This window comes from Lathyrus oleraceus, chromosome 2 (genome assembly GCF_024323335.1).
Source record: "Lathyrus oleraceus cultivar Zhongwan6 chromosome 2, CAAS_Psat_ZW6_1.0, whole genome shotgun sequence".
Taxonomy (NCBI): Eukaryota; Viridiplantae; Streptophyta; class Magnoliopsida; order Fabales; family Fabaceae; genus Lathyrus; species Lathyrus oleraceus.
This window is the reverse complement of record NC_066580.1, coordinates 100,245,279-100,257,518: the sequence shown is the minus strand read 5'-3', so window position 1 is coordinate 100,257,518 and position 12,240 is coordinate 100,245,279. Positions and strand designations below refer to the sequence as shown.

The following is a 12,240-nucleotide window of genomic DNA, read 5'->3' as shown; positions in this document are numbered from 1 at the left end:
AGGGCAGTGATTGTGTTCCTCCTCAGCAGTTATGGATGTTCTCCTCAGAAGAGTCAGCATTCAGTGGTTGATTCCCCAGCTCTCTTCCATATCCCCGGTGGATTCTTCAGTGGTTTCCCCAGTAGATCCGTCAGTGGATTTGTGGTTTGGTGGATTGTATTTATGCGAAATCCCCAATAGAGTTGGTATCTCCAACAGAGTCAGGATTGCATTTGCAATAATCCCCACAGAGTCTCCGCCAGAGCTGATATCCTCGACAGAGTTGCTTTTGTAGCAGTCTATGCTTGTTGAAACCTTTGTTTTCCCAGTAGGGTTGGTTGGTAGCCTATCATCCAGAGATTTGGGTTAATTCCCTGATTGCTTTTGATCCTCAGTAGAGTTGGCTTGTTGCAGAATCTACTTGTGTGATCTGTTTTTCCTTCAGTGGGTGTATTCCCCGATGGAGTGGATATTTGTGTTTTCCCCAGGTAGGGTTGCTTGTGCAGTTAGGTTCTACGTGGATGATATGTTCTCCCTCAGTGGGTTGTTCCCCAGTGGAGTTATGTTTGGAGTTGCTTTCGTAACAGTTCTTGCTGGTGCAGTGAGCTCTTGTTCCCCTGCAGATATTTTGGGATTTCTCCTTTTCCCCAACAGATTTGTCTTTGTGGCATTTATGCCTGTTGTGACTTTCTGTGCCCTGGTTAGGATGTTGTTGATCCATTACTCAGAGATTCCCTTGATGTCTCTGATCTTTTGGCTTTCCCGCAGATCTTTGCTTTTCAGCATGTGGATCTTCAGCAGATTGGCTTTCCAGTTGGTTTTTCCCTGGAAGTATAGTATCGGGCGTTTGATTCCTAGGCCTGTTTGTGTTAGATATGTCTGTTTTGTCAGCATTCATCAAACATAAATTACGCATATTCATGCATAATCATAAACATTCAGATATTCATGTTGCATTTTTTGCCATATATCTCTTGTTTGTTGTCTCCTGCTATGGGTGATATAGATCTCTCTAATAGATCTTCCCAAGCAGATGTCGAGTGTTTAAATCTCTCCATATAGAGTCAGCCCATAAGCAGAAAGTGTCTGTCTTTCCTTCTGCAGTTCCCCACTGAGATATGTCCTCGTGGATGACGGTTTCTTCCGTTTCCTCCCAACATATATATTGGGATGAATGTTCCTATTTGAGTTATACCCTAATTAGGATGTTTTTGATTCAGTCTGTCTTTTCGGTTTGATTCCGAATTGGCTATTTCTCAACTGTTTCTCGTGCTTCCCTGTGGAATAAATGAATAAATTGCCCAGTAACCGGCATTAATTCTTTTATCCCCAGCGGAACCTTTTTGGGCCTCTACCTAGTAACCGGTAGTTGTAAGTCCTATGTTTCTTGCCTTCTTGGCAGAATTTGTAGTTATACACCTTTTATTCCTCGGCAAGAGTTGATTTGGTTTTCTACCTAATTTTCGGTAATTGTAAATCCTATTTTCCTGCTCTCTAGCAGTTTGTGGTTTGTTATAAACCCTATCTTGTTTCCCGTGCGGATTTAGGATTTCTTTCATTCCCGGAGTTGTTGGTCTTCTATCCAGTATTCAGTGGATGTAAACCCTAATTCTTTTATCCTCATCAGAGTTTGATGGCTACTACCCCATATTCGGTAGTCGTAAGTCCTATCTCTTTTCCCCTAGCAGAGGTAACCCTTTCGTGGTTCGTTCTGGTTGATGGTGGATTTTATGCTGTTGTGGTTTCATTCCCAACGGAATCTGTGCTTTTTGTGGATAATTGTCGGTTGCTAGCAATTTTATCCTTAGCCAGAGTTTTGGTATTCTACCCCGTATTCGGTAGTTGTAAACCCTAATTTCTCCCCTTTGCAGAGTTAACCTTGTTGTTCATCCCAGAAATTTAACCTTGCCACCACCACCTTACCTCTTTCTGACGCAGAAATGCTGAATGAAACCACCTCTTCATCTTCTTCCCCAGAATCACCTCCCTACTACAATGTTTCATCAGACACACAACACTCTGACCCCTCATCTCCCACTCTGGCCTAACTTCAAGCTCAGACTCTGGCCTCACAACAGCCAACACAAACCACACCTGAACCTGAAGTCACTTCACAACCCGCAGAACAACCAAACCCATCACCATCTGACCTTCAACCTTCTGAACCAAATAACTCTGAAACACACCCACCAAATACATCCGCTGAACCACAAACTCCCACTCTCAACCTAAGCCCTCCCACTTCTCCACCTCCACCTTCTGAACCAGAAAACACCCTGCCAACCCTAGAGGAAGCAATAATGTTGTTTGCAGGAGCCTCAATTGACAAGGTCAAGTCTCTGACCATCAACTCTGGAATCAGTGATGATCCTTCAGCTGTTAGGACACACTGGAACAAAGTTATTTGCTGGATGACCTCTGAAGCCTTCAAACTGAAGAGCCTCTCTGAGCAAGTCACAAACGACTTCATCAAAGACGCTGAAGTAAGATACAGGAACGCCTAGCCAGAGAAGCTGAGGAGCTAGCCCTAAAGGAAGCTGAAGAGAAAGCCAGACAAGAGGAAATGCAACGGATTAAGGAAGCTGAAGCCAAAGCTCTAGCTGATGTTGCTGCTGCTGAAGCTGAAGCAAAAGTTGTTGCTGAAGTTGAAGCTCGTCGTGCTGAAGAATCTGCCAACAGGGTAGAACCGGATGCTCTGACTCAGGGGGAGTCTTCCACCTTTGTCCCTCTGGTTCTCAAGACACTTGAAGATCTTCAGAAGGAACAGAAAGAAGTCCGAGCCAGATTGGATCAACAGGATTCAGTTAATGTCAACATTCAAAATCGGCTAACCCAGCTGCTTCAGAGGATGCCTCCACCTCCAAACCCTTAGGCACCTAGGATTCTTTTTTATTATTGATTTGCTTGTTGCTTTCTGTTGTGTTTGTTCTTACTTTCTGCTTCTTGTGTTTTCTCTCTGAATATATATATCTGCCTTTCCTTTATTTTACTAAGTCTTTTTTATTCTGACAAAAAGGGTGAGAACTAAAAACAGCTCTGATGGAAACATATCTAAATCCTTTCAGTACTCTAGAAACATTGTTTAAATAAAATTGTTTCTAATCCTTTTTGACTTAGAAATTTGCAGAAGAGTATCTAGAAACATCATATCATGGAATCTCCGGTAAGAACTTCTGAACTCCCAGACTTATCTCAGGCAGAGCTCATGTCTATCTGATCTAAATATTCTTATCTCTAAATGTTTCATCTCTTAATTAAGATTGTTTTGTCATCATCAAAAAGGGGGAGATTGTAAGAACAAAATTAGTTCTACAATATAATTCCAGGATTTTGATGATAACAAAGGATGAAACCAAACATGGAACCCTAACGAAAATTCTCTAACTGTGCAGGACTCTGAACAGAAACAAAGGAATCTGATCGTTTTATCAGATACAAACTCTGATCAGATACAAAGTACTAGAAGATCATAAGCATATGAAGAAGAAGTGTGCTCTAGAAGTTCTGACTCTGACCAAAACAAGACAGTAGAAAGACCAGAAGCTCTAAACTTCCACTGGACTTGGTTCTGATGATCTAAAAGACTAGTACTCTTAGAAGCTCTCACGTAACCTCAACGCAATCTCAGGTTGACACAGAAACTCCGAGATAACAAAGACTCTGATGAAGATTCTCCAAATCCAGAAAGAGTAACGGAAAGAACTTCTTCAAATGGAAAGAAAGTATATTTAAAAATAAGTTATACAGGGAGACAAAATTGGTTATGGCAAGAAACACAAAAGTAATGACATTGAATGCTCATCAAAGGCCAATATTCTGTCATCACTCCAACGATCCTTTTCACCACTATATAAAGGACAGCATACTTTAGTGAGAGACACACAACAACGCACAGAAAATTCTTTACATTCTCTCTTAGTTTTTCACGAGTTGTTGCTCATACGTGAAAACACTTGCTTGCTTATTCTGCTGTAATATTTGCTTACTCTTAGAAGCACTCTCGATTACAAATCTATTTTTGCTAAATTGCTTTTGTTCCTCAAGTGACTCTGCATAGTCTGTATACTTTGGAGGACTAAGAGATCACTCTCTTAGACATTTGGTTGTATTAATCTTTCAAGATTAGTGGATTAAGTCCTTTTTGAAGGCGAAATCACCTTGGCCGGGTGGACTGGAGTAACTTTGTGTTATAAGCGAACCAGTATAAAATTATGTGTGTTCTTACTTTTGAAAAAGCTTTTATTTTCTAAAACAATTCAAAGCCCCCTGCTTGTTTTTCTCACCTTCAACACTTGCTTCAGATGAAAATTAACTTCACAAGCACTTGGTTTCATGGAAGTTAACATTGGCCAAGTCCTTTTGCATAGGGAGTGTTGCCTAATTCTAAGTCCAATGTCTCAGATCAAATCCAACAGTCCACACAAATTTCTTTTAGGGTTTTTGTTGTTATTATGTATATTAAGGTCTAAAGGCCACAAAGACAAACAAGTATATACAATCACAATATAGTCACAAGCTATGGCTCAAATGAGCAAAGTGAAAATGACATTAAAGTAAACAAGTTAAATGGTATGAATAATGGCAAATGAATAAAGACTTGAATTTAAAGTGCATAAAAGTAAATGGCTTGAAATTCAATGTTAGTTGTTAGTTATTAGAAGTTTGTATTGCTTTCGCTTTTATTGCTTAAGTCATTCTTTCGAGAACACTCAACCCACTATTCACAAGCATGGATCCTTGAACCAAGACATCTTCCAAAGGAAGGAAAAAAGGCGAAGTTTCCACACAATACCATGAAAGAGGGGATACTTACTATCTCACTTACTAGAATGATATGCCTTATGTGTCAAAATTTAGCCCTATGTTAAGCAATCATAATTGGATTTATGTAGAACTCACAACTATTTGAGGCTAGACAATAGAAATTTTAGTGTTAATGCATGTTAGAGATATGGTATGATAAATCATACTCCTAAAACATACCACACTTAAAAGAAAATGCAAAAGGGGTGGACCTAATCTCTTCCACACTTATGTTGATTTTGCAATCAACTAGCCTTAGGATATTAAGATATCATAGGTCCATGAGATGAATGAGAAGAGAATAGGATTGAGATGAAGAGGGAGGCTAAATGGAATAAACACAAATTCGTCAAATAAGGACTTTTATCAAATTTAAATCATTCATTGATTTTGGGAGATGAAATGTACATTTCATCAATCCCCTAAATCCAATAATTTTAACTCAATAAAGTCAAATCAACCTTGATCAAGGCCCAACAACACAAGTTAAACTCAACAAATCAACATCAAAAGCTCAACACATTTTATTTGGCAATTAAATAATTAAAATCAATTACAAAATGTATTAACTTAAATTATGGTTGGTGAAAACCCTAAAACCGCATCAAAACACCAAATAAATGGCCATGAGATTTATCATAGGTCAAACAAGCTCAAAGGACCTTGGAGAAAAAATTTCATAATTTTTGGAAACTAAAAACTACTTTTCTTACAATTAAAAGTATTCACAAAAACAATTAAATCATGAAAAATATTAATAATGATACAAAAAATAATTTTAATTCAGAAAATGAAAGAGGAATTTGTTTAAGAATTTTTGGTGAAAGTCTCATATTTTTTGGATCAATATTAAAATTAATCTGAATTAATCAAAATATGTCAATTAAATCAAAAATCAGAATATAGCAAAAAACGTAGACCAATTGATCTGCCTCATTAATTGAGGTGGCTGATCAGTTGGATGAGAGCGCGCGTTCCATGGTGGACCCTAGTCAATGTGCCACATGCGTGGTAATCAATTTGTACGCTCAAGATTAAAACAAAATGGATAGATCCTATGGTTCTAAGACATGTCAACGCATCGCCAGAGCTGTAACTCCGGTCTTCTTCTCTGGTGGAACTCACCTGACTGGTCCACCTTCAACCATCACCAAAATAAAAAAGGAGGACATGAATTTAAAGTAAAAAGGCTAAGGAGCTCGCATTTAGCTTGAATTTCTCCTAACTCCAAGTATATTGAAAGATATAGGGAGTTGAAATTTGAGGATCATGATCTGAGTTGCTTCGATTTGACCTCAAAGCATCTCAATCTTCTTGCCTACATTGGTAGGACTTCTGACAACCCAAAATCAAGAAGAAATATGGAGAATTTAGTGAGAATTGAAGAGATGAAAAATTGAGAAATTCACCTTCACTACAGGTCTGGATGAACATGATCTTGCTTCCAATTGCACTTGGCCTTGCCCTAGACACTTGATGGAATGGAATTGAATCAAAAAGGAAGTAGGACTCTTGGAGATTTGAATCTCAAAACAGTGGAGATTCAAACTCAATTTCCAATGGAAATCCTCAAGGTTATCCTTTTAATGAGAGGGTTTGGAGCTAGGGATACAAAGTTGGCGCGAAGGGGTCCTCAATTCTTAATGCAAGGGTCTCTATTTATATCCAAGGCATTGCTAATTGCACACTTGATTCATGTTTTCAAAAATAGTAACTTTTCTTGCATGGATGCATGGGCGTGCGATAGGCCCATGTAATCATTCCTTCTGGTCCAAAATTGTGTAAAAACATTATTGAATTCATGTGGAAAGGCCTTGCATTTGTGTATGGAAGATTCAAGATCACTTATGTCAAATGGTGATCCAACTTCAAGCCATGCGGAAGTCACCCATAATTTTTCCAAATGGGATGAAATTGGTCTTTTTGGAAAGGTTAGATCAAGAGGAACAACTTTCATGTTGAACACATTTTTATTTGAATCTTGGATCATGAGGAATTTTGAGGTGGAAGTTGGGAAAATCAAACATATGAAAAAAAATCTAAGTGTCAAGCCATATGTTCACTTCTTCAACCTTGGCTAACTTTTTTTTATGAGCTTCAAATGAGAGCAATTCCTTCATGAAACTTGTAGCTTCTCAAAGTCCTTCAAAATGCTGACAAATGGCATGAAGGAGTTATGCATTTTTGAAGTTAAGGAAAATCACTTGTTCAATAGCATTGGTCCAAAATGACCTATAATGTCTCCACATATCACATGCATTTAAAAGTTGAATTTTCTCTTCCTCTAAACATAAAAATTGAGCAAGTTATGGTCTTGGGAAATTGACCTATAAATTAGGGTTTAGACAAAATGACCTATAATCTTTCACCATAAAAAATGACTTTCCATGCAAGACTAGCTTTAGACCCCAACATGAAAGTTGTTTAGAATATCAGTTAGAGTAATGTTTCTCTTGGAATCATTTTCATATGACATATATTGTAGGAGATAGGGTCTAAGGAACCCCTGTTTTGATCAGTTGACTTCCTCTGGTCAACCACCATGAACCAACTTCCTAGCTTGATATTCTCTTGACTTGTGGGACTCATGGAGGATCATATATGCATAAGATGATGAAATTTGGAGTATCCCTTGAAATATTTGATCAATTGGTGAAGAAGCTTGTTGAAGAGGTCACATAAGATACCCAGATGAATTAGGGTTTCCAAGGAAAACAAACTCCAAACTCTGTGGGGAAAATGCTGCCACGAAGGAAAAGAATCCGAAGAGACTGAAAGTCCGCAGGAGTGTAATGCATTCCATAAGGATAACTCACTAGGGATACAGAGACACTGGGGAGTAAAAGGAACACCTGTAGGGGACTCAAGGGATTCCATGAAAATAAATCAATGGAAAGACTCAGTCGGGGAATAAAAGGAACACCTGTAGGGGAAACGGGTAGATCAGAACAAAGCTAAAATACTCGAACCAAATAGGAAACAACGATTTCACTGAGGAAATGTGCACTCAAACTCGATTGGGGAAGAAAATATCTTCAACACAGGAGGAGTAGAAATCTATTATCCATTGCCGGTTACTGGGTAAGGAGATAACAAAAATATGACAAGGAGGACATCCGTTTTCGGATAGGGTAAACATATCAAGGATGACTCGCTGAAGGCAACCAGGAGGTGTATTTATTACCGGCTACTGGGTAAGGATAAAATGCAGGGGAAAATGCCAAACTAGGATTTACAACTACCAGTTACTGGGCAGAAGATCAAAGAGAAGAATATTCGTCACTGGTTAAAGTGAACATATCAAGGATGGACTCAAAGGAAACAAAATCTGTCATCGGTTAGGATGACCATATCAAGGATAAACTTGCCTGGGGACACTAGGAAGGATATCCGTCACCGATTAAGATGAACATATCAAGGATAAATTGCCTAAAAAAGTAGGAATTACATCTATCGAATACTGGATAGAATACCAAAAAGAGAATATCCGTCATGGCTTAGGATGAACATATCAAGGATAGACTCAAAGGGGAGAATTAGGAACTACATCTATCAATTACTGTATAGAATACCACCAAGAGAATATTCGTTGTCGGTTAGGATGAGCAGATCAAGGTAAAACTCTGCAAAAGGGGAACAGGCAGGATTTACAACTACCGGTTACTGGGCATAAGACCATGAAGAGAAGGAAATCAGTCACCGGTTAGGGTGAACATATCAAGGATTAACTCTCTGGGGAACAAAATAGGGATTACAACTACCTTTTACTTGGTAGAATGCCAAAAAGATAATATATTACAAGGATAGACTCAAGGATAGACTCAAGCAAGGGAAGAAAATATCCGTCATTGGTTAGGATGAACATATCAGGGATAAACTTTCTAGGGAAACGTGAAAAAAATCAGTTGGGGAGAAAAAGTTACTATTGCCGGGTATTAGACAAAAGTGAAACATGAGAAGAATATTACAAGTTACTGGGTAATATACTCTCAGGGGACCAAAAGCATCTAACTAGGTAAGATCTAGAAAGAAACGGTCAATCAAGAACTCACCCCAATGAGGATATAACTCAAGGGGAGTGGTTCCATCCAGAACTCTACTGGGGAGGAAACTTAAATAATAATCATCCACGAGGAAATAACTCAGTGGGGAAAGAAAAAGGTTAAAGGCTTTTTGCTTAATGGGCTAACACTCTACGATTGAAAGAGGGCAGACAAATCAAATTTTCATGGGGGAAAAGTATACCACCATAGCAGAGGACTAAAATGAACAATGAATCACAAAGTGTAATAATGAAACAATGAAATAATATGACTGTATATGAATATGTATATATATGATGATGATTATGATGACAAAACGATCACAAAGGATACAAATATCACTGGTTTGAATCATCGATACAAACCCTAGCCAACCCTCACATGAAGGAAACAACTGTTGGAGGGAATCAAACGTCTCGAAGGCTCAATCTGGGTTGGCGAAAGCACTAGGAGAGGATATGTGGAGGAAACTGCTACAAACTCTGCGGGGAAGTTTAGGTCAACACCATATCAAATGGGAGACACCCCTGCAGGAGACACATACAATAGCTGCTCAAAATCAGGAGTAATTCTAACGACTTGCGGGGTGATAACGCAAAAATACATTGTATATTTACCTTGATATATATTAAAAAATCGTACCATTTTCATTTATATTCTGATTATTCCGCAAGTGTTCGAGTTATTTTTGCAGGTATTTCAATTCACATGCTTAAATGAGCAAAGTATAGAAAAGGAAGGAAAAGAAGAATAAATAGAAGAGAAACAGCAGAAAAACCAGAAAAACTAGAAAGTATAAATCTTGTGCAGGTGACGACCATCACGTTATGGGTGTGACGAACGCCACAGGCCCACCACGACCGTCACAAAGCCAAAGGCAGCGTAATAAATTTTTCAACAGAAGTGATCCACACGACCCATTTTTCGCTCCTCAACCCACTTTCCCGTGAATCTCTCAGTCAACCAAGTCACCCTTATTTCTCTAAACTATGAAGACCAAATGGATACTATAAAAGGATGGAAGTTGGACACCTACGGGCACGTTTGTTTTGAGCCTCCGTGAAGTAAACTCTCAAGCTATTTTTCTCTGTATTGATTTTCCACTTCAATTTTGTTTTCTATTATTTTTCTTAAGCAACATTGTTTTCTTTAACCGCAATTTGTTTACCGTTCCGTTCAGAGCTTTGATTTTTCCCTTTCCTTTTTTTTTTATTTAGCCAAAAGTAGTAGTTTCCTAAATTGGGGAACTACTGAAATTTATTTAATTTAGTTAAGTAATTTTTTTGAAGAAGCAAAATCCTACCGTCCTGTGGAGGACTGCTCAAGTACTTCAAGATTCGGCAGATCCGATTAATCAAAGTTCCAGGTTTTTATTCAATTATTATTATTATTATTGATTTATTATTAAATAATCATGTTTTCCTGATTGTTAATTTGTTTATGTTCGTCTGTGTTTGCATTAATTAACATGTCCAGCTAAACTACCAGTATCGGTATGTAAACAATTTAATTAGACGGGATTTAATAATAATCAGTGTAAACTCATTTTCTCAAATGATCTTTTTGGCTGTGGTTTTTAATTTAAATTTAATTAACTATGTCACAAGAGTGAGAAGCTATTTAATACGGTTTTGCCACGAGAGTGGGAAATTAACTAAGGTTAGAACCGACAATCGCGAGAGCGTGAGGGTCCAACTGGATAGTAAAAACTAGGAATTGATTTTAAAAACAACGAGAGCACATTAAAAGTAATTAGAACTTATTTATTTTCCAAAAGTATTTTTAACTTCAAATGGGACAACGAGAGCGTACATTCTGACTTAAAAGTATAGTCCGAGTCAACAATCACGAGAGTGTGAGATAAAGCCTTTTAAATGAGTATTTTCTACTAAAAGATATTTGGTAATTAAAATATACACCGGTGACTTATTGAAACCCTGACGATTAATGTGTTGCATACTGATATCCCTCTATTAATATTCTCTTAAAAACATAATTTCCTTTAGATTTAATTTTTATTCAACAAAACCTCAAAAAATCAGCGCCTTAGCTAAACATAGTAACATCGATAACATTAGTTTGAGCATTGGTCCCTGTGGGTTCGATATCTTTTAAACCTAAAACGACTAGATTGTGCACTTGCCGTCAAGTACCCGATAGACTATATTTTATATACAGTCATGAGACGTATCATGCTTTTGGCGTCGTTGTCGGGGATCTGATTTAGTCAAATAGTGCGATTCTTTCGTTGTATAGTATAAACTATGGTAAAAACTAATTTCCTTTCCCTTAGATCTCGGTTGTATGCCAAGTACTCGCTCACAAGGCGAAAACATAGCACCACCAATTGTAGAATTAGAGCGTTTCTTATATTTAAGACGTCAAATACTAAAGTACCAACGAAGGTACAATATTCCCGATATCTTCTTTCCTACTACTGAACCAGTTGAAAAACCAACCATGGTTGCAGTATGACCACATAATCGTCGTCTTAAGTTCTACGCTACCCCATCCCAACAAAAACCTAACAACCGCATTGTTGCCCCTGCTATCGATCGAAACGATTTTGAGTTGAAACCCTCATTATTATCAGTAGTCCAACAACATCAATTTACTAGAAATCCTACGGAAGACCCTAATGAACATTTGACCAAGTTTGTGCAATACGGAGACACTATGAAGGCGAATGGTGTATCTCAAGATGCAATAAGACTACTCATTTTTCCTTTCTCTCTAAGAGACAGAGCTTGGGCTTGGATGCGATCCTTGCCATCCAACTCAGTCACTACATGGGAAGAACTTAAGAATGTTTTCTTAGCCCAATATTTTCCGCCAAGCAAAACTGCTATGCTGAGAGCTCAAATCAATGGATTTCAACAAAAAGATGTAGAATCTCTCTACGACCCGTGGGAGAGATACAAAGACATGATGAGGATATGTCTACACCACGGTCTCGAAGACTGGGTGATCATTCACACATTTTAGAATTGGCTTTTGTATTACACAAGACTGACAGTAGACGCTGCCGTGGCCGGTGCACTTATGGATAAGCCATACAACAAAGCCTATCAACTCATTAAAAACATGGCCCAAAACCATTGCCAATGGGGAGGTGAAAGAACTCCACTAGAAAAGTCCCAAACAAAAAGTAGAATGTACGAAATCAGTAGCCTTGACCACGTCCACTCAAAGGTAGATGCCTTTGTTCAAAAGTTAGATAACTTGACCATACCACCCCCAGCAACCGTGGCTACCGTAACTCCAAACTACGAGTTATGTGGAATTCCTAGACACACTGCACCAGAATGTCAGATATTAGCAGGAGTCCCCACTGATCAAGTAAATTATGTACAAGGAAAACCTTATTCGAATACCTATAACCCAGGTTGGAAAAACCATCCCAACTTTTCGTACA

The 12,240-nt window shown here is 38.2% G+C and overlaps 1 non-coding gene across 1 annotated transcript; it reads right to left on the bottom strand.

The window, feature by feature from the left end:
* Positions 1-11,672: 11,672 nt before the first annotated feature.
* Positions 11,673-11,779, bottom strand: LOC127124580 (small nucleolar RNA R71). The gene has a single exon (XR_007804056.1). It is a non-coding gene; the product is annotated as a small nucleolar RNA R71 (small nucleolar RNA).
* Between the last annotated feature and the right edge of the window lie 461 nt (positions 11,780-12,240).